The 22,598-nt window shown below is 35.5% G+C and overlaps 1 protein-coding gene across 23 annotated transcripts in view; it reads right to left on the bottom strand.

Moving 5' to 3' along the window:
• The window catches only part of LRRC4C (leucine rich repeat containing 4C), a 515,355-nt gene that overhangs the window by 45,802 nt on the left and 446,955 nt on the right, over positions 1–22,598 (bottom strand). For 20 of the 23 annotated variants that reach the window (XM_083836612.1, XM_083836595.1, XM_083836610.1 and 17 more), the window contains one exon: positions 7,122–7,254. The exons of 1 other annotated variant lie outside the window; for it this stretch is intronic. The gene's annotated coding sequence lies outside the window, so the exon portion shown is untranslated. Of the gene's footprint in view, positions 1–3,861; positions 4,025–7,121; positions 7,255–8,347; positions 8,827–22,598 lie in introns of those variants that run through there. 2 more of the 23 variants (XM_083836615.1, XM_083836606.1) reach the window with 2 other exon arrangements.

The following is a 22,598-nucleotide window of genomic DNA, read 5'->3' as shown; positions in this document are numbered from 1 at the left end:
TAGGAAATTTCTTGTTCACACATGGCTCAGGAAAATCTGAAAATTTGGCAAGTGAGATAAATAATGTCTAATATTCCTTCTTCACCATCCATAAATCAATGAAACTAAAAAAACCCATTCTGTAAACTGGAATTGAAAATGCATGCCAGCAAGTTCAAGTAAAACACATGTAATAGAAGATTATGTTTACATTTCCCTCACATCAGATTAAATCCCATAAAAATCAGATTTCACACTTCACCTTCTAAAGCCTTTTTCACATTGTGATTTTAATCAAACTGAAATAAAAAATAAAAAGAGAAAAAAATGCATCTATTGCAAGCTGCTGTACTTCTGGTTTATTCAGATTTTCTTAGTGATCTTCAGTTGTTACTTGAATCTCATCAGCCTGTTAACTGGGACAGTGGAAAGGTCATTAGAAAAATATTTCTGGTGGCATTCTGTCTGAAACAGAATTAGAATAAAAGAATTCTGGGAATATTTAAGAAAAAAAAATAGCAAGGAAGAAAAATTTCCAAAACATGGAGTTCAGGAAAGGTGCAAGTTATCATTTGATCTTGGATTAATAATCAAGAGGTTCAGCTAGCAGAGCCTGACTGACATAGTAGAGTATGCCAGGTACAGCACTGGTGTCATTGCTTTGACAGAAATTGCTAAACCCAGCATGCACTTTCTAGATTTTTTTGTTCATTTTGTTAATTAGAACTTTTGTTTAAGCAAGTGAATAACCATTGATTTCCCTCTGTGACCATGTAGGATGCATAAAGTTTATATACAGCTTGAATTTGATTTGTTATTGCTAACACTGATAAACCCAATTTTGTTTATGAGCCCCATTTTTCACTTTTATTTTCTTTTTGGATCATGACAGATGGAAATTCCATTATTAAATGGCCACCAATTCAGACTTAAATGACTTCTTCTACTAAAAGAACACTGATTTTTCATGTTGGTCATTTTAAATTTAACTTTTTGCTGCAGTAAAGGAATGGATTACAGTAGCTCTCAGATCAGTCACTAGTGGATATTACTGATATTACCCATTACTGTGAAACCTAGCCACTAGTTGCAATGCTTTGTGTATATTTAGATGAGCCAAGGACATGAGAAATAAGAAGATCACTTGCTTAGTGTTCCTAACATGCAGATTGTGTGATGCCAAAACTTTAGTATTCCTCACAAAACTAAACAGGGCCACTTGTGCAACTGGGCAATTTTGCCTACCTTAGCCATTAACCCCTTTCTACAAAAAGTGCTACTTTATCTTTAAAAAACTGCACAGGAGTGAACAGTAGATCATCACTCTCTCTCTTTATTCTATTTCTGTGACTTAAGCAGCCTTTTCTGTTTAGACAAGTTATCATAACTTCTAGTTGTGGTATCTTGGATTCTCAAAGAGCTGTAAAGACATGTGATAATGAATTTAAATGGACTAAGTGGAAAAAGGCTCAGATTTCAAAGATAATAGGAAAGAGTCCTAAATCCTAACTTTCTTAATCCTTCACATTTGTGTCTTATCTTCTTTATTCATAAAACTGGAATAATGATCAAACAACAGGAGCTGCAAAGGTAAAAAACAAACAAACAAACAAACAAACAAAAACCTACTCACTTGTAGAATATACTGCTTCTAAACATGAAGTTTTGCTAAAGAAACCCATTTCTGAGTGCAGTGTTCGGAGAAGTTGAGCACTTTTGTGCTGCTTGGTTATTTAATATACTAGGCAGCGTGCTACCGTTTTCACTATGATGTACTGTATTTTTAAGTATTGATCAGAGGCTCACTGTGTTCAGAGAGGCACCTCTTGTTTCTTTATGCATCTGAAGGAATTAATGACTGTGAAGCAGTCAAATACTCTTGTAATCAGCACACACACACAAAAAAAAAAACAGATATAAATCAAGGGGATTAAATAAAGACATTGCTTCCCTCATTTTGGGATACATCTCAATGTCGTAGGACACTCTTGTTCTTTGCTTATATAGCTCTTTTCATAAGGTATCATAGTGCCATAATATGCCAATGTTAGAAAACTACTGAAAATAATAATATGATAGTATATAATAGTCTATCTGTCCAATATAAAGCAATGCTTTAATATATTAGAAATATATTCTCAATTTAGCTTTAGTTCACCTATGTTAGCTACTATATTTTATGCCATATAAAATCAGTTTTATCTGTACAGCTCACTTGCTTTACAGAAAAAAATGCAGGGATTACCCCCAAAATAAATTTTATTTTACTTAATTTAGTTCAAATATCTGTATGGCTGAAAAGAACAACAATTTACTGGATTAAAATAATCTTCAGCCCCAAAAGACAAAGCATATCCAGGTCTGCCTGGTGATGTGGGCTGCCTCTTTGCCATCTGCTCCTAAGGAGGAAGAACACAGGACAGTTCTGCCAGAGGGAATTCCTTCCCAAAGGCTGCTATTTGGCAGCCACCGTCTCCATACTGATGCTTATGGAGCAGTAGGAAGCATTCCCAGCACCTGTGTCTCAAGGTACAGCTCCCTTTAATTTACCTGCAGACATAATCTTTTGAATTTTTACCCACAGCAGTGTAGGCAGTCCTGTTTCACTCGATTCATTTTTATCCCCAATACAAGACCGGTTTAAAAATAAAAAAGAAAGCTATACCTAGCAAAACTTGAGATTAAAGTTTTGCACAGTGCAAGCAAGCAGAGCATTGCAGGCCAAAACACAGCAAACAAAGAAACAAAACAACATAGAATGTTATTCTAATCAAAATGTTGTTTCAGTCTATGCTTACAACTAGGTTTCATTCACATCCCTCATGCAAAATGTCTTTCAGTGTGTTTTTGCTCAACGGCTATAAAGTCATGTTTTATAGAATCATGCCCCCTTCATGCAGCTCCACAAGAATAACTATCTTCTCCAGCTACTTTGATACAGCTTTAAATGCCCTAGGGAGTTCTAGCTGCAGTCAGACACCTTATGTATATAAATTGGTTTCAGTTTGCTCTTTTAATAATCATATTGCTTAATGCAGGCAGTTCATTTGGTAATATTCAATTCTTGTTACAGCTATCAATACCTTCATAATAAACATTATTCCAGACATCGCATATAAATAAAAGCTGGTGTGCGTCTGACGGTTTCTTACAGAAACCTCACCTCCTACATACAGACAAATGGCAAAGAAATAAAAAGTGCTTTGCCTGCTGCATCTGAGAATAAATCCTTTTCTTCCCCTCTCTCCTCCTTTTACATGGCTTCTTTTGTCACAAGACATATAAAGTAGTTTGGAGCTATTTTTTTTAATCAATTATATGTTGTTAAATAAATGGCTAATCTTTTGCAAGTTCCCAAGATGTCAAGGGAATTAAGGAATTTCACTGAGTATTCTTTATTTGGATCAATTTTTCTACCACCAGTTTCATTCTACTGTAACCAAAGCAAAACTTCCACTAAAGCAGGTGTTAAAAATTGCAGGACAGGAGCCTGAAACAGGACACGAACTAGAATATTCTCAGGAAGGTACCTAAAACATTCAGTCTCAGAAAGAATAAATGCCCTATACTGCTCTCCTTCAGTACCAAACAACTAGTTGCCTGCCCCATGTCATAACAGAACTTGAGGAAATCGGGATAAGTAGCCACAATAGGTAAAAAATTAAATAATAATGGAGAAATAACAATACAAAACAAAAGTGGTAGATGAACAAAAACAACAATGCTAGAGAGGGAGAAAAGAAAGAAGTAAATTGGGACACTGAATCCCTTGCATCCTGACACACTGAAGGGGTGAGCTTTTCTACCAGTTTTTAATGAAGGAGGAATTTCACACAGTGAGTTTAAACAAAAAGAAGGCATCAGTTTTCCCACAAAACATACAAAATTCATTAAATACAGTGTTCTCAGCTGTGGAATACAATGTGTATAGCATTGAGTAACACCAGTGAGGGCTGCTTAGTAACTTGTCTCCTTTATACTTGATTTCTCAGATCACTCCAAAGATCCAATGGTCTGTTTCTGGGATGTCACAATCGTTAGGTTTCTGTAAAATATTAAAGAAATTGCTAAGTTTTCCTAACTCCATTTGTCTCGAGGGCTATCAACTTCAGTTCTATCTAAGGGTTCTTTCTTCTTAGATAAATCCCTGGAGGTCTCTCGGTAAAAAAAACAAACAAACAAACAACAAAAAAAAAAAATCAGAGTTTTCATTTATGGATACAAAGAATATATATATATAATTAGTTGAGTGTTCCCTTTGCCTGATAGCAATGGACACTGCCTACACAGTTTTGCATGGAAAACATCCCTGCTTTGTGATTGCAGTCTCAATTGCCAGCTGTGTAGAGCTAGTTGTTGTCGCACAGGTCAGTATCTATAGCCATTCAAAACAAGTTTTTTTCTAAATTTGTCTATATGAATTGTTACTAGGTGAAAAGAACTTCTGGTTTGATTTGAATATCTCATTTCTGCTGTTCCAAACGCTGGAACATGCCTCATTCTCAAATGCAATTTTTCATTGTGTATAAGGACATTATTAATTCTGAAGCTGAATGTCCTTTCAATTAATTTGAAAGGCTTGAACTTTTCCATGAAACATAAAACAGAACTGGTTACTTAGCTGGTTACTTAGGAAAGGAAGAAGAAAAACAGAACAAGCATTGACTACTACAACTTTACTATAGACACCTTTGCAGAAACACAGCAATTCATAGAATGGCTTGGGTCAGAGAGGACCTTAAAGATCATCTAGTTCCAGCCCCAGTTGCCACAGGGAAAAAAAAAAAAAAAAGTAAAAAAAAGTTAGAACCATTCATCTTAAAATAGACCAAAAATAAGTACTTATCATACAGAAACAGAAAAGTGAAATGCAAACACATCCGGAGTAAGCTGAGCAGCCAAAGAAATGCAAGTAAAGAGCTCCATGTGCTGGAACAATGTGAAACATTCGAAGTTCCCACCGGGAACAAAATATGGTCAGAATTCAAGAATATATGCTTAGTACTGATATCAGATCGATATCAACACAAATGAAGACAAAAGCCTCTTACCAAAAATACTGGTAATAAAATAAAATTACATTTTAACATCAAGATATGAAGCTATATTTAAACATTCTTATCTTCCCCATTCTTGAGTCAAAGTGGCATTTACAACACTAGTTCCCATGAAACACAGTTAAAGCAGTGAATCAGAAACCGAAATATCTACCCACTAAGCACCCTGTTTCTCATTAAGTGTAGGGGTTGGAGAAGTTCAAATTTTACTTAGTACGTTGCAAATGAAGAGATCTCAGTGTCATCTCATCTAGCATCAGTTTCTTTCCCTATATACCCTGAAGGGTTGTAACTTCTTCCCAGCGTAAAGTCTGGCACCCAAACCACTCTATGGCACTGAGGTCACAGAAGCATCAACACAGGTACATTACAAAATTTCTACTCATTTTATTGGTTAAAAAATGCAGCAAGAAAACATCAGAAACACAGCTTAGGACTGAAGCCAGATCCATTGGATCTCAGACTAGTTCTAACCATAAGCAAGCCAGCTATTCTTGTCTTTTGTTTACAGTAAATTACTTGCAAGCAATTGATGCAATTTTATAAAGACTACTGGACCCTTATAAACAAAAAGCCCTATTAACTCATTTCTTCTACACAATAGAAAACCAGATTAGGTCTGGATAACTTAGACTACATTGATTAGTAAGAACTTTGAGTGGAAGAGTTTTGAAAGGCAGACTACAAAATCAAAATTACGATTTTTATATAAATACAGGAGGCAAGACTTATCACTTTCCTATATCAACCATTTCTTCTGTCACACATACCTTAATAACTTCTCCCAGATAATAAAGTACTTTCTATTCCTTACAGAAGGCTTTCAACTCTCACTTTCTACCACAGCTATAGGTTATACAGAGACATAAATAACTCCAAGTAAGTTATGTGAGTGCAGATTGGTTGGTTTTCTGGCAGCTGCCAAGCCTGGTGAAGCATGGAAGCAATTTGTGAATTGAAGCAGTGCAATCTCTGAATGGTTTTAATTAATGGATGCCAAGGAGCTGGACAGAGTTCACCAGCAACAAAAAGGAAGGTGTTTCCCAGAGACATTTGAAAGCCTAGCCTAATACTCAACCAGCCAAATCATCCATACTCCTGAGCAAAGGAAAAACCTTTCCTAATTAAATGATGTTTTGTGCTTTTTGGTTGTCTCAAGAGATACGGGAATAGAACCTTATGAAAACTTTTGCATCAAAAATCCCATTTCATTTTTTACCGGTGTGATTTTCCATTGTTAATATTCTTACTCTCTGCATATATTAAGGCACATTAATAAATGAAAGAAGTCAGCCAGCTTGTCAGGTATTTTGTAAAGTATCATGGGACATGATTGGTTTAAAATGAGTGCACAAAATCTGTTTGTTCAGCAAACTTAATTATAGCTGAGGACCAGTAAATACATACATAGCATGGACATACTGAGAGTTAACTGGGCTCAGGTGTACACAATATAGCTCAACTTTTTGGGACAGCTGAGAGACATAACGTTCACTGACTGGTACTTCCTGGCTGAACTCTCTCTTAATATGAAGGAAGAAGCATTACAGTTATGCTGAGGGATAACAGATCTTTAGTTTGCTCATTCTCTTGGACTTTGAAATGTTAGCAATAAAAACATCCATAGTTAAGGTTTGGGGAGAAAGACAGTCTTCATAAACACAACAGTTAAGCCTCTAAGATAAGACCAAAATAAGCCAACCAAACATAATTATGTACTGTGAAAAATAAAGCTATTAAGTCTCCCTAGGAAACAACATTTAATTACTCAAAGTTGTGGCAGATATACTGGCATTGTCATAAGTCCTATAAAGAATTTTTTGATAAGTTGCTGTAAATTTTGTGTGTTCTCAAACAGGTCCAAGGGAAGGCAAGAAGAGCCCTGTAAGATAGAGCCTTCAATTTCTCACTCACACAAGGAAGGGAGTTGAAAGCCAGCATTTTAAAAAAGATTTTCAGGAGACTTAGTATGAGCACTTGGCCAGCGTTAAAAGTGTGTGCTCCCATTCCCTACTAGTTTTCTGCCATGTGCTATATCCACGAGCTTTAACAGCAGACTGTGAAGAGTATCCTAGCATGAATTACCTTTTCAGTAGGTTTACCGTCTTGGGAGGTGATGCTTCTCCTTGTTTTCCAAACTACCCCTGGACCTTCTCATCCTACCAGCCCATTGGAGACGTTTCCACAAAGCTGCCTGGACCCCACCACAGCATCTACCCTGTGGAAGAAACAAATTTTGAAAATCCATGATGCGTCAATTAAATCTCCTAGAGACACGATCATTTGACAACACTGAGAGAGAATAAGTAACGTAGACTAAAACATGATATAGAAGAGCTGTCATTACACTACCCGAGAAGGTAGGAGAGTTGCAAGATATGCTGTTCCTTCAGCATACTTGTATGTATAACATGACTACTAAAGGTGCAGTTAATTTTGGAAGACATAAGACACAAATACAAGCGCAGAGATTTCAAAGGCAGCAATTCATCAACAATGTGATCACCTGATCTTGCATATGAAAACCTTGCCTGCTACTACATTTTTACAAGCTTAACAGTAATGAGAAGAGTGTGTTTGTTACTGCTATATTTCTGTAATGTGTAGGTTCATCATACATAAAGGATATGGTGGTAGAAATGAGATCTTTCCACTGTCATTAACAGTAGTGAAACAAATACACCTTTTGAGGATGAGGTATACTTTCCAGAATTTGAACCTTCCTTCATTTGGAGTCTTAGATGCAAATAGTGATAAAAATGAAAATGGGACAAAAGTTTAAAAATTAATTACTCTGCAAAATTATTTTCAACTTATAGCCTGAACAGATTGGACATACCCTAGTTAAATCAATGAATAAATAAATATTAGAAATAATTATCATACATATAATTTCATAGCTTGTAAACACTAATAGGCAAGAAATACAAAACAGACCTTTTATTTAAAATCTTTTAAAATCACTGCTCGTTTACTAAAGAAAAATAAATTCCACTGGCTCATGTTTATGACTAAAGACAACAGTAAATGGTGACTCCAGATAACCCATAAGTCACTGATTCTGTTTTTCAAAGACATGACTGCTTTCTATTCCTTTGGCCTCAGCTGCCTAGCAACCTCCACAGAGCTTTCTTAGTCTATACTAATTCTGGACAGTTTTTATTTATATATTTATTTATGAGAATGTCTATAAGAAAGATACAGAAACAAAGAGCTGTTTGTTCCTTGCTTCTAACACTGGATTCTAAACAGATCACCTCAGTGGTTCAGCAAAGGACACAGTCCTTGGTTTTGCAATGAGAGGTACCTACCTCCTTGAAATTGGGAACTAAGCAAATCCCACTTTCCATGAGACAACAGCTGAGTCTCTGTAAGAAGCTCCTGTTGTAATGGGCACTGATATTTCTTGCTGTCCCTTTTGATTTGCTTCTTTGATACACTTTTTCACCCTGAAATACTAGCTGTTTATGTAAGGCTCCTGCTTTCATGCAGCCTGGAGCTTTTACGTAAGATGAAGACAGTTTGTGCTGCTGTACTGAGTCACTAGCAGTTCCTGCATCATCCAAGCACTGGAAGAAAAAGGAGATTAAAACTCATCTCCTGCTGTGTCTGTGACTCAAAGTGGGACAGTTTGGAAGGAGATGGGACTACTTATAATAAGTAGTTTGAAACTGGATATGGACTGTCTCTCCCTGAATAAGCCAGAAGCTTTCTTGGAAATGCCTATTTCCTCAGGGCTTTTTCCTTCGTTGGTTTTTCAAAATTGAGGACTGCACAGAAAATATACCAATACTACATGAGAAAATACTTACTTTCTTACCAATTCAATTTATATACCACTTTACAAATACTGCTAGATCAATTCATCACCTGATCAGCATATCCCTCTTCTCCAATCAGGAGGGGGGAGGGGAGGGGAGGGGAGGGGAGGGGAGGAGAGGAGAGGAGAGGAGAGGAGAGGAGAGGAGAGGAGAGGAGAGGAGAGGAGAGGAAAAAAAAAAGTCAAAGACGTTTCCTAATCTGCTCTTCAGAATAGTGGTCATATCTTGTGGTCACACAGCAGTGACATGGCTTTTGTATCTCACGTCTCACTACCAGCAGAGCTATATACAAATAAAAGATATATTTTTTAAAGTAGCATAAACAACCACCAAAGAAAAACCATCAGGTTTACTTAAAAAAAAGACTGCATCAATCTATTTTAATTTGAGCTGTGCTGAGACCATGATGGTTGTAAGATTATGGAAGTACATGTACCTCTTGGTGTTTACCTGTACGTAGGCATCGATGTTCATTTACCCCAAACTTAACAGTACAAAATAAGTATATTAAATCTGAGCTATTGTCAAGAAAACAAAAAATATATTGAATCATAACAGTGTCCAACAAAACTAAAAACTAAATGGATGATAGAAAATGATTCAAAAATAACCTATTAGATAAAAAAGCTTCATTTTTAGTTTTTTATGAACAGTGAAAGCATCCACAGAAATAGATGTGCAAAGGGATTCACTAAGCAGGAGAAAGAGTTTTTTAATTCAAGGAATCACTACAGATAATTTTCTAAGTTGCTTTACCTCTGTCATTCCATGCAATGGCATAAGTTTGTAGCTCCTGGAAAAAGTCTCAATTTGTACTCCTTAGAGTTACTATAACACAAAGAAATTCTGACTACACAGTTAAGTAGCAGCTTATTGATAAGCACTTTACTCATACTTATGTTCACTTTTTACAGTATACCATCATTAAAGCAAAAACTGAGAGTCTGGGATTTCCCACACTTGCAAAACATAATCATGGTTTCATGTACTCTTCAGTGTTAAGCCAAGCTTCCTGGAAATAAAGCTAATGAAGAGTACCAGAAGCATACACTTGCATATCTGTTTTCCCACTTTCAGCAAGAACTCTTTTTTTAATAAGTTCAAGAACGTGTAAATTGACAATAAAAGAGTTTTTCATGCACTTATAAAAAATTGTTATAATAGGTTTCACTACTGTTGTGGTTTAACCCAGCGGGCAGCTCAGCACCACACAACTCTTTGCTCACTGATCCCTCCAGTGGGATGGAAGAAAGAACTGGGAAAAAAAAAAAAGGTAAAAGCTTGTGGGTTGAGATAAAGACAGTTCAATAGGACAGAAAATGAAAATAATAATGATGATAATAATAAAAATAAAAGAATATAAAAACAAACGATGCACAGTGTAACTGCTCACCACCCGCTGACCAATGCTCAGCCCGTCCCCAAGCAGCAACCCCCACATCTCCCAGCCAGCCACCCTATATTTATTGTTCAGCACAACGCCACATGGTGTGGGACATCCCTTCAGCCAGCGTGGGCCAGCTGTCCTGGTTCCGTCCCCTCCCAGCTCCTTGTGTACCCCCAGCCTCCTTGCTGGCAGGGCAGCGCAAGAAGCTGGAAAGGCCTCGGCCCTGTGTGAGCACTGCTCTGCTCAGAAACAGCGGTGTGTTAGCAGCATCATTCTCATCCTCAATCCAAAACAGAGCACCATACCAGCTGCTAGGAGGAAAATTAACGCTATCCTAGCTGAAACCAAGACGCATACACAATGAAGAAAGTGTGCTAAAGCAGTCATTGATCAAAAACCTTTGGAAATATGCAAAAACTAGAGAAAGAGAAATCTCTCAAGACGCATGGAAGAATAAGCTACAAGGACTCTCATTGTAATTTCTGAAGTCTGTAATGAGGTTTGAGTATGGAATCTAGTACATCTATACTGGCAAATCTCACCTGCCATACACTTATGCTTAAAAAAGATATATACTGAAAAGATTAATTTTGGCCATCTTTCTCCCTTCCTCTGCTCCTCAAAATAAAAAAGAGAGCTGTAAAATGGCTTAGTTTTCTGGGTATGGACTACTACAGCAAAATGCAGTGTTAAAGAAGGTTTGGAAAAAGGACACTATGAGAAAAATGAAGTTTTAGTAAGAAAAACATGAAAGGAAAACTATTGTTAATATACAATATAATCTTTGCTTAAATAACTCACCAAGAAAAACTGCAAGAAATCTTTTTAAAATAGTCAATAGTATCAGCTCAATGCTCAGCTCCTCGTTCCAAGTGCGCTGGTTTTACTCGACACTTATGCCAGTACAACAGATCAACATTTGGTCCTTTATCTTTAATGTTTTCTAAACATTTATTATGGCAAAAGTAACACAAGCTCATTGAAGTTATAATGAGGCTTTTGTAATTGTTCTCAAAGCAGTTATTTTTTATGAATTGCAATCGGATGAAAAAAGCTGCAGTAAAAAGAAGACTTATTAGAGAAAAAAATAAACATGGTAACATGTTCTACCATGTTGACATAGTAAATGAAATACACAAGGAGAAGGGAACAAAAAGCTACTCAGTTCCTGCTATTTTTAATAAATATTAAACGTTTGGCTATTCACATGCATCACTAACAGGGTGGCATTCAACTGCCAAAAGAAAGGGGGCTATTTTAGATAATCCATGTTACTGTATCTGCCCTGAGTTGTAATTCCAGAGGAGCACAGGTTTGCTGTAGGCCCCATCTCTTATCTGCTTGCTCCTGTGGAAATCTTGGATACTCTGGGACATCTGAAACAGCATTTGATGCTTTTATTTATGAATTGGAATCACTAGCAAGCAGTTAGCAAAATACATGTGAGCTCTTTATGTTAAGTAACAAGTAAGAGTAAAGGCAATAAAACAGGAAAAATGTAATGTGCTATGTCCACATAAGACTTTCAACAGTCCCAGAGGGTACAGGGAGAGAATGCTACTCTGTGCAGTTTCTTAAACAAAGAAATACACCTTTATACACACTCTGTCTTACCAGTAAATATGAAGAAGTTAAGTTAAATCTCACCTCTGAATAACTGCTGATTCACTGTGCAGTAAAAACTAGCTATCAGTGTTTTCTTGCTGATTCGAAGAGGCATTCTTGCCAACTTCTATTCCCCTCAATTGTTGACTTATTTTGCTATTTCAGATCTCTATTTTATCTATATACTTATCCGAACAGAACTTTTATACAGTAAAGAATTGGCCAAACTGCCACAATCTTTGATTATTCATGGTAAGGTCATAACTACATTTTTTCCTGGTTTTTAGGCTAGTAAAATCCTCAGTAAGGGTTATTCTCCTGAATCAGACATACGATTTTTGTGTATGCTGCACTTCTGATTTTTCTTCTTTCAAGAATGCCAGATGGAGCAAAACAAAGAATAGATGCAACTCTGGTATGCTGATATTTTTATACTTCTGCATTTGAGTTAAGCAGATGGAGATTAGGTAATTCTGCACAGATATTCACCAAAACAACTTGAGTTAAGGTATTAATACCATTTTCTAAAATCATATTCTGAGCTTTTCCGTGTCATCTGCTGCAGCAAAGAAATTCACTCATATACTTGGATATCTTTTGTACATCTAATCAATAAACTAGTTAATCTGTGTTGAACCAGTCTTCTAGACTATTGGTCTTATTCAGCCTAACTAATACAAAGTTGTGAGTGGTTCATTTCAGAGTAACTATGTAGTGTGAAAAACAGGCCTGGTGTCTTTTTAATCTGAGTGTGTGTGTGCCTTTATAAACTAAAATGGCATTAAAATTGCATATTTCCCCCTGCCAATATTCCCCCCATTTTAAGACCAGTTCTATTGACTACTAATTATAGTCTCCAGACACTCATCTGACAAATGGCTGTTTAATTTATCTTCTACTATGAAAGATTTGACCTGGTTTGTTCATCTATAAATACACATTTTTGTGCTGTAGACACAAACATGCATTTGTGTTAGCTTTCATCCCTGCTGTGTTTGTACAACACAGTGTGACATTCACAAACAGAAAGAAAAGAGATTGAAGTGAAGAACATTTGATAGTGTTGTCTAGCATTTTAAATACAGTGAAAGAAAGAAATGAGTGCCAACGTCATCAACTGCTAAATTCAGCATGGCTGAAATGAAACTAAGAGATTGGGACAGAAAGAAGAAAGTGGATCTCAGGTGAAATATCAACTCTCTAATGTTCTATAAAAAGGAATAGGATGAGTGCTATTGAATTCTACCGAACTCTACCATTAGTTTCAGACTTAGATTTCCCCCTTCCGACTAGCACATCTACTCTATTTTCATCTTAGCAATAATTATAAGGAATTCTGCCATATCATAATGTAGGATCATCAAAGGAGTAGGTAAGGATCACTCATTATCTCTACAAAAACGAAAGATGACACTCTTGAAAAGACCAACAGCCACAGAAAAATTCAGAAAGAATTTTTACTGAGTTCCAGAACTATATTTTAATTATAAGAAGCCACAAGTTCATTTATTTAAAAAGCATCTAAATAAATGCTTTTCGAAACTAAAATTGAAGTTTTTAGTAATTATTAATGATTACTATCAAATGAATTATTCCTACAGTTTTAGAAATACTATCGTTCTGCTGTTTCATATGCTATTTCTTATGATTTAGGAATCTTTTACCTACTTAATGCTCAGTTTAATGAGTTTTCAATCATTAATTTGAAGTGAATTTATGAAAATCAGCTTCAAAAACAAAGCACAGAAGCAAACTACTTGCTAAGAGTTACAGGATGCCCCTCTTCACTATTTCATGTGGACATTTCCCAGTCATAATACATTCCCCAAGTGAGAGAGTTTCAGATATGTTAACAATGCAAAAGACCTACTCCATTATTTAATCTATTTTCTGCCCTCCATAACCTCAAGGTATTGCAGAAGAAGGTAATATCACTTGCTGGTGTTACACATGGGGAAAAAAAATGTTCCCTGAGATATCAAAGGAAAGATTTTTCTAAGACAACTAGTTTTCAGCTGATGGATTTACTTCAGAAGGATACAAAGAATATTTGTCTTATATTAATGAAGAATACAATTTGTCTTATCCTGTACGTACATAACTACACGTCATTGTTATACATGTGAGAATAATTCCAGGTAAGGGAAGTCATCTCAGAAATTCATAAGATTAAAAACAAGGGGATAGTGACAAAGTGCATTCAATAGGTACTTAAAAGAAATAACTATTCATGCTTTTGCCAGATCAAAATAAACAGTGTGTTATCAAGAATAACACTTCAGTTGATAGCTTACTATTTAGATACATTTAGTGAATCGTTTGTCCACCCAGGGATTTCAAGGGATTTTCACTTTCAGGGATGGGGCATACACAACTTTTCTGGGTAACCTGTTACAGTGCCTCACCACCCTCATACATACATTGATTAGTGTCCTGGAACACACACCAGAAAACACTAGGTATATTCTACTCTACAACACAGTCCAGGGATGAATGCCGTTTGAACCAAGTAGAGATTCAAGTTCAGATAAAACCTACAGTGGAAAACACACCATCAAACTGCTTTTTACTCTTAGTTGGTCGCCTAGTCATACTTTGAGAAGGACAAAAAGGAGGCCTCATTGAGCCTACACCATAACTTCAGTCTTTTTAATCTCCTAAAAAGACTGTTATAAAATATTATCTAATGATTAGGGACTATACGCTTCATCACTTTTTAATTTCTGTCTGAACTTTCATATATTTCCTATTAAAGGCTATTTTATCCAATGATAGGGAAAGAGGAGAGGGAGAGGAGAGAGAGGGGAGGGGGCGGGGAGAGGTAAGGGAGAGGGAGTAATTCAAATTGCAATCTACATGCAGCAAAATTTCAGCAAGGTGTCAAAGTATTAAAGAAGGAACTTGAAGCAGTTTCAGGATTTTTCATATGAAAATATGTCTATAAATGTGAAACTCAAAAACAAATAAAAACATGATTTTTCCTTCTTCTTCAAATGCTCTCCAGAAATAAAACTTATTCCTTGGCTGAGAATTTGTATCATGAGGCCAAGCTTCAACTCGAGAAACAGATTTTTGTACCCAAGCAATTAAAAAGCCCTCACAAACACAAAACCAACAAATTATGCTGCTATCAGAATTTAGAAATGGAATTTCAGATAAAACCACGACTGTGAAACATTACCACGTTTTTGTATACGATGTGGTTTTAATGGCTAAGAGAAATGTTAAATTCTCTCAGGAAGAATTTCAGACCACTTCTCTTCAGATCATTCTCCACATATCCCCTGATAGATATCCCCCAGAGCTCACAAGTGGTGCCTTACAGTGACTGAACTCTCGACTGACGCTTATGAAGGGAGTGATTCCAACATATCCACCTCTCCATCTTTTCTCTTCACAGATGTTATAGATTATTATTTCCACTGTTTGCATTCTCCTCAATCCAGATCCTGGAATCTAGTCACAAGGTAAAAACTCCTATCTGCTGATCTGCTAATTGAGGTAATAGATGGTATACTCGAAACCCATATAGTACAGTAAGATATAATCCCAACTTTCATTTCAACATTCAGGATTATTATTTTTTGTTGCTGTCAAAAAGCTGATGCAATTAGGGAAAGCTTGGAAATTGCAATGATATTGCCTCTTCATTCATATTTATTCATTAGAAAATCAACCTGAAGGAAAGTAAACAAAATGGGCATGTAGTTCTGGAAAACAGTTCAAAATGAGATAGAAACTGGCAATCACCTTAGTTTCTATGCTAAAAGAATAACCATTGCAGAGGAAGAATACCTCATTTACAAACATTCATTCACTTCTTTGCTTATCAGCTAAGGTAGTCAAGAGAAATGTCATTATACAAAATGGATGTATTATCCAACAGTAAAGGGAATGAGAACAGAGCACTTTATAAACACCTCCAAGGGACTGATGAGTGATGACTGTAGTTATCTGCGTCAGAGGCATAGACAAGAAGCTTCTGGCCCACTGCTAATGTCATAAGCAACGCAATCACTCCACCCATAAGGACATCCATAGGAAAACATTTTAGGGCTAAACAATGCCTTTTTTTTTTTTAAAACATATGCCATACTCCACATAATTCCAAAACATACAATATTAAGAGTTTCTTCCTCCTAAATATATCTTGCATAATTATTTCTTAGGAACTACTAAAATGAATTTATATATCAGTATCCAATTGATTCCTGACTGCATAGCAACAAACACAACTTTCCTGAGTAGTCACAAATATGATAAAAAATACAGAATACAATAGAAGGTTATCTTGACTGATTTTTTTCTATGTTTGAATGAAATTGTCAAAAGTGAAATAATTATAGAGCTAGTCCACAGGGTTATTGATTTTTTGTATCACATATACAGGTCTCTATACCCATCCTAAGAAATATGCATAGCACAAGAATTTTCTATACGGCAGCCATGGCAGTGTTAATTAAGCAAATGAAAATGTATCCTTAAAAGCTGGTTTCTTTCTGTGCTCAGTCGCATCAGAGAGAAATAGAGCTAATGCTACAGTCTTATGAGTGCTTTATGCATTCTCACAAACCAAACGAAGTTTGTCAGGAGAGGCTCTAGGCAGCATGCAACTTCTGCAATTTTACATCTCATTGATTACCACAATGGGAATTGAAAACAGTTCTCTGCTTTTCACATAGTATCAAAAATACTCTTGCAGGCCTCAGAAAAATAGCAGATTCTCTGGTAGAGAAAAAATGAGGAAAAGCAACTTTGTACAGCATTGTTTTCTTATGAACTTGAGTCAAGCCCATCTGACCTTTGAGAAGCCTAATAATAAAGCAATAAGGTGACACACAGTAAAGCATGTCATCCTGTGAGCACTTCTGCAGTAAGTTACGTGGAACAAAAGGGTAGCTCAATGCCCTGAGGCTTTGGGGATATGCTTATTTCGTGGTAAGTGCATCCTGTATACCACCAGCATTACACAGAGTATACGGGAATGCACATGTCACAACAAACAATATTTAAAGAATAAGGACCTAACAAAGCTGGTAAGAAAATTAAGATTTGCTATTACTGTCACATTGCCTCAGTCATTGGCTTGTTTGATCTTCTGGAGAGATCTTCTATGAAATGCTCAGGGAACTGAACTTTTTTTATTGCTGTTCATACATAAATCTCAAGTCCTTCCTCTTCCCACTTCCTCAGTGACCTGTTTTTGCTGGATCCATAAGCCACAATCCACAGAATGTTACCATTTTATAAGGGATGGGCTCACATTCTAAGCACGAGAAAACAAACTCAGAAACCACACTGAATAATCTATGGCGACAGCAGTAGAAGTCTGCTCTACGCAGAGATTGCAAATGGCATATGTAGTGCCATGTGCTAAGCAAGCTGTGATACTCACTGGCCCTTTGAGGTGCCTAGCAACCTTCAGTAGCATTCAGTGGGAACAGAAGAATTTCTGCACTCTGCAGAATTAGACTCCTTATTAAAACGTTTACCCAGAATCAATGCCAGGGCACTAAGGGCCATGATATAGTGATGGTACTCAGTAGTGCAGGTTGATGGTTGGACTTGAGGAACTTGAAGGTCTTTTCCAACCTAGATGATTCTGTTATTCTATGATTTTAACTCTCACAACAATTGTGGGAAATCCTAGAGCCCTCAGTGTTCCTTAAAATCAGGTGGATGAAAGCATTCTTGGCACAAAAGAAGAGCAAGTCTTTAGTTACTTACTACAACCACATTGTCAAAACCAATTTAATTTAAAAAGGAAATCTCTGTGTTAGAAGCAGTGTAGTTTTTATAGAAGTTCCAATGGACCATTCACCAAGCTGGGAATCAGAATATCAGAGTTCTGAATTTCATCATGCCTTTCTGATATTTTATCTTAAATATATTATTTATATTCATATATGAACATCTATACCACTTCTATGCATGTACTTCCAGTCTAGGTACATTTTCAACACATATCATTAGAAGCAACCAGTAGTATACAGGTGAACACAGTTAATGAAGTTTGAAACAATCCAAAACAACCGAAAAACAAGGTCCAGAAAGTCAAAGACATCTGTGTTACTCCCATCAGGAATATTCAGTCACAGGAAGTTGGATGCAAAAATTAAACACAATCATTCCCAGTGACTCTTGTTGGAACATATTGGGATCTACATATCAGGCAAGACTAGGCCTGCATGACAAAGAAACATGCTGATCAAGAGAAGAAACAAAATTCAAATGATTCTAGGGACCAAAGTCCCTAGACTACTAAGCAGCCAAGAAGAGCAAAGCTATCCTATGTTTGAGTCTAACTGGTGGTTTGATTAGCAGCAGAACAGAGAAATCAAGGAAAGAAGATCCCACCCCAAAGGCGGCTTCTGAGAACATGCACATACCTGTTTCCTGCTGGACTGTAAGGGTCTAATAAAAACAACAGATCACTTAGAAATGCAGTAAGTAATTTCATGCATCATCTTAAGCACACAAAAATTATGGAATAAATTTGGGTATAAAATATCCTCTTAGGGCACATGGATTTCCTGATCCTGTGATATGAAGCAAGATAAAGATAAAGCAAGTAGGGCCCAGAGAAATATAGTGATGAGCCAGGCTGCCTGATTCCAGGTTAAATATATACATATATATATATATATATATATTAAAGTTAAAAACAAAAGTTTTCTGCTAGCCAAAACCAGCAAGCACTGAACTGTGCATTTATTTCTTCTGTATCTGGTTCAGAAGAAACGATGTGGTGTGTACAATGGCATCTGTGACAACCATTCTCACCTACTGGTCTCATTTGTCTGCTTGGGAGTCATTAATGCCAACTATAACACTAATAATATAATTATCATCCTTGGGTTATATATAATATATTAGTAACCTATCACTTATTACTACATGCAGTACTGCTGCTTCATACAACATAGTCCATTATAAACTAAAAACAAAAAACATGCTTTTCTATGGTTTTCCTTATTTTTGTACATCACATATATGTATATAAATTAAACAGCAACAGCACCATTAAATACCAACAGCAAGTGAAATGTGTAAGAGACAGAATATTAAAAAAAAAAAAAAGAAATTAGAGAACTTTTTTTTTTTTTATTTCAATTATTATGATAGTCTGTAACACCAATGAAGAGTTTTAGATGAGATATTCTTCACTGTTGCTGGCCAAATATACTCATGGCTTCAACTGTTCCAGATGGTCATCAGCTGCCATAAAATGACTGACCTGACAATCGTAGGCACTGCATGAATTCCATAAAGAAAATACTGAAATTTGGACCATAGTCATTTCAAGAATACAATGCTTGCACGGACTAGTTGACAATGTGCCATTCTGATTTACCATCGAGTGTAAATGTTTACAGTTAATGAGGGGGAATTGCAATATGCATATATAACATATTATAGGGTTACGTGTTTAATGCACTGTAAATTTTGTTTCTCTTCCCTATTTTTCTGTGAAATATGAATATTAAAACTTTCTCCTTCTTTTGCAATTTACCAAATAGATAATAAATACTTCATGAGATTTTATTTATTTATTTTTAAATCAGAGACTGTATTTGTTACTTCTTTCTGAAAAGAGTCTATCACATTAGATATACTGCTGCAAGCACTAAACACTGTGGCTTAGGCCAATTAGTCTCACAATGAATGCTAAACAAAAAACCATGGTAATACACTAAAATGTGATAGAATAAATGAAACAGTTATTTGTACTCTTAACTTTGTGCTTCACTACAACTCTAGCTGTCCAAAGGGATGAATTAAAGCAAAACTGTTGTTGTTTTTAACAAGTATACATTTTTTCATTAAACAAAGACATTAACTAAGAATTGTTGTTTGTTCCTCATAAGCCAACAAATCCAACACAGACCATTAAAAAACTGTAGGGCAATCACCTCATTAAAAAACAAAAGGATTATATATTTTTAACCAACTTCTAAGAACTTTTATTATCATAATTAGTAAAATCCTATGAAATATCTCATAAATAGTATTCTACAGAACTGCTAAGTATTATGATGTAATAAAAAAGTATATAAATTAATTAAAATTACATATAAGAGATTTGAAACTTTAAATAACTTTAAAATTTTAAAATAATTAAGCATTCCTAATAAAGATATACCAAACCTTTTTTATGCTGCATTATTGTCAATCACCTGGAGAAAAAACTCTAGAGTTTTAAAGCCAATTGACAAAAACATTATATATTTTTTTCTTCAAGGAAGATGGAGGCCAAATAACTGTTTGTTGCCCCTATTCATCTCTGACAAGAAATGATTGTCTTTGAGGAGAAGACAATTTCAGTCACCACAGCCTTGATCACGTATATTTCTTGCACCTGAAGTAAGTTCTAAGCAATATTAGTTGACCAAGAAATGCTACTAGTGTACTTCACATGAACCTACTCCATCATCTTGATCATGTACCCTACCTGAGTCTGATGCAACCAGAGTCCAAAATTACCCTAAGCCTAGTCACCTTATAACCAAAATGATAATGACAAATAGGATATTCAGAGATGGAACAATGATGAAGTTATTAGACAAACTTATTTTATGAGGACAGATTAGTCCAATATAGCTAAATAAAAAGTAAAATGAGATTTTATCATTTATAAACACCTGAAGATTACAGATGTTGAGGAAGAAAATCTTTACGTAGCATGGTACAGGGAAAATGAAACTCCAAGTAAAAATGATAGTATAAATGAAGATAGTAAACTGGACACTAGAAAAACATTCCAGAAGTCTGAAATCTGTCCAAAAGTAACATAATTGTGAAAGGTGAGAACATTTGGAAATAAAGTAGACAAAGCTTGAGACCGTAAGAAACAACTGTGTAGTGATCATATGGAAGGCTAAATGATTCATATTCACCTTTTTTGTCTTTGAGATTACTTCCTCTAGTAGTCATTCTGGAGCACCACTACATTTTAAAACCTCTTTATTTTCCTTCTTCCTTTTAAAAGGGCTGTCAAAATAGATGTGACCTCATTTCTCTTCCTCTTCCTTCTGCTTCAAAGGAAGAATTTGTGTATCCACTATGTTTTCATATTTGATTCTTTCTTTATATCTGAAAACCTATTTTAAGTAACATCTGGACGTAGTGTTCAACATTCTTTCTTTATAATTTAGCTTTCTGCAGTATTATGATTTTTAAAAGGTCACGCATCACAATAGCCTTAGTGACCTTATTAAAAAAAAAAAAAAAAGGCAGAAAAAGCAGATGGATGGATGAAGAAATGTTTGAGCTGGAGAGAATGCTAAATATTGTGACTGTTTCCCACATCCCTACATCCACATACTGAGCTCATTCACAAACAGTAGACTAAGGTTCTCCCAAAGCGAGTGCAAAGTTTACAAACCTGCAAACATTTTATAGAAAAGATGTCATGTCTAGAAACCCTAGGAAGTAGGATTTAAAAGCTTTTGATGCTAGAAGAAAATAAATACTTCTCTCTCCTTGTTTTAAAAAAACAAACAAAAAAAAAACAAACAAAAACAACAACAATCTAAACAGTTTTGCCTTTATTGGAAAACAGTATTTTAAATACCAGAAATATCTGGTATTTGTAAATCATATTTGAAATGGTCTAAGTCTGCTAAGAAGGAAATGTGGTGAATTTCCAAGAATTTTTTAGATAGTCACTGGTATCCTAATACCGTATTTTCTTTCTACTAATTTTTAAAATCTCCATTAACAGTATTCCTCTTGAAACGCACAAGAAATGCATATTGTATTGTCCTTCAATAGAAAAATCATTATCGACTTTCAGAGTCTCTTGCAATGAGTGTGCAAAATATATGAAGTTTGTATCTCAGTCATCTCCACACACAATTATACTTGATGTTACCAAGTGGGAATTTCATGTTAGCCAGCAAAACACCAGAAATATGATCCCAATGAAAGAAATAAAAAAATCAAACAATTTTAAAAAATTAGATTCACTTTGTATTCAGTTTGTCTAACTTTTGCATTTTATTTGCGATCTGTAATGAAACAGTAATTTGAAGGGTCATATTATAGTCTCTACTGCCTTTTGGTTGGGCAGGTGCAACATAAATATAAGACAACTGATAGTGGTGTCGTGTAAGAGCAGGAACTTTCAGAGGACCTATTAAATCTATTCACATTTGTTTCTGTACACAAAAAGTTCTGAGGCATAATTTAAGTATCTTTTTAAATACTCAGGAGCTCTTATCATCCCTCCCATTTCAACTCCAGGAAAATAATGGGTTTTGATTGATAGCCTGCAAGTAAACCGATCTATTTAACTCTCTCTCTCTCTTTACTAAATTGATCTTAATTGCTACATAATCTGGTGAAAATCAAAAATTGGCAGACAGCACTCAAGATACACTTGAGAATGGAACAGCAGGGGCTTTGCAGATCTGGAAGTGAGCTGCATAGTGTTCATGCAGGAGAGAAGCTGTGATAGAAAGGGTTTACAAAACTAAGAAAAAAATGAATAATGTGTAATGAAACAAATTCCTGACTTACACATTGTATTGTATGAACCTAAATGGAGCAGAGATTCAGGAGAGAAGAACTTAGGAAAAGTACTTGGAATGGAACCTATCTGAATATCCCTGAAAAGATGTAAGTAGTGAACTAAGTTTGGGAACAACAACAACAAAAAAGCTTCACAGAATACTAATAAAGTATTGGTGGTCCTCATCAAACACTGATTTCGTCTGAATTCCAAGGAGATTTTAGAGTTTAGGTTTC

The sequence above is a fragment of the Anser anser genome, assembly GCF_964211835.1.
Source record: "Anser anser genome assembly, chromosome: 5".
In the NCBI taxonomy this organism is placed as follows: domain Eukaryota; kingdom Metazoa; phylum Chordata; class Aves; order Anseriformes; family Anatidae; genus Anser; species Anser anser.
This window is presented reverse-complemented; position numbering and strand designations above follow the sequence as displayed.